Below are 1,423 nucleotides of genomic sequence, written 5' to 3'. Positions count from 1 at the left end.
ATTTAATTATTGACTCAATCTCCCTCTTGTCTGTATCACAGAGGAGTATTTCAGACATCAATCTCAGAAAGGTATTTGCTAAGAAATTTGTATGATTTCCTGTTGAAACTAAATTTTTATTTAGCTTGCCAGCAATGCTCAGAAAGTGATTGTTAAATACCGTACATATATCTGATTTATCACTAACGAAAATATTATTACTTTGAACTAACTTTATATCATAGACCTTGTGCTGATGACCAGTCACTCCCTTCACAACTAACCATATGTCTTTAATTTTATCCTGTGAATAAGCTATTCTATTTGCATACTTTTTGCCTTGCTAATAACATTTTTAGGCACCTTATAATCCTGTTTGTAAGGGGCTATGGTAGCTTGATTGTGACTACTTCTAACATTTTAATGTAATTCCCGCTATGTTCTACATGATATCCTTATCCTACTAGCCAGACAACCGGGCTGTCCATTACTGCTAGTACCCCATTTAGAATGTTCTAATGGAAAACAACTCTCAAAGGGCATGAGAAATGTGTTATGGAAAGCATTGCATTTATCATCTGTATTATTGGCACTATAAACATCTTGCCACTCTTGTTCGTTGACAAGTTTTAAAAAACTCTCTATTGCTGTTGGATTGACTTTCCTACGTTCTATGTAACTAAATATGACATTGGTTGGAGTACAAAAACCTTTTAGTGTTAAAATTTGTGCATTATGGTCTGAAAGGCCATTCACTCTTTTACTAACAGAATGCCCATCTACTAATGAAGAGCGAATAAAAATATGGTCTATGACTGTGCTACTGTTCCCCTGCACCCTAGTTGGAAAAAAACACAGTTTGCATCAGATCATATGAATTTAGGAGATCTACCAACATCACTTTTCTTGGGACAGAGCGAGGTGGCGCAGTGATTAAGACACTGGACTCACATCCGGGAGGACGACGGTTCAGTCCCGCGTTCAGCCATCCTGATTTAGGTTTTCCGTGATTTCCCTAAATCACTTCAGGCAAATGCCGGGTTAGTTCCTCTCAAAGGGCATGGACGACTTCCTTCCCCATCCTTCCCTAATACGACGAGACCAATGACCTCGCTGTCTGGTCTCCTTCCCCAAACAACCCAACCCCCCTTTTTCTTGCACAATCATATACAAAATTAATATTGAAGTCCCCACCTATAACTTCTTTCTGGTACTTCCTACAAAGTGAATCAAGGACCCTCTCTAGCTTAAGCAAAAATGCTCTGAAGTTGGAGTTAGAGGCCCTATAAACAACAGCAATTAGAAGTTTAACTGCACTAAATTCAACAAATGCTGCACAACTTTCAAATATCTGTTCAGTGCAGTGTCGCGACAAGTCTATGGACTCAAATAACATACTGTTTTTTATGTACAGAGACACTTCCCCACCCCGCAAGGAACTCCT

Source organism: Schistocerca gregaria, chromosome 10 (genome assembly GCF_023897955.1).
Source record: "Schistocerca gregaria isolate iqSchGreg1 chromosome 10, iqSchGreg1.2, whole genome shotgun sequence".
Classification (NCBI taxonomy): Eukaryota; Metazoa; Arthropoda; class Insecta; order Orthoptera; family Acrididae; genus Schistocerca; species Schistocerca gregaria.
Note: the sequence above shows the minus strand (reverse complement) of the source record.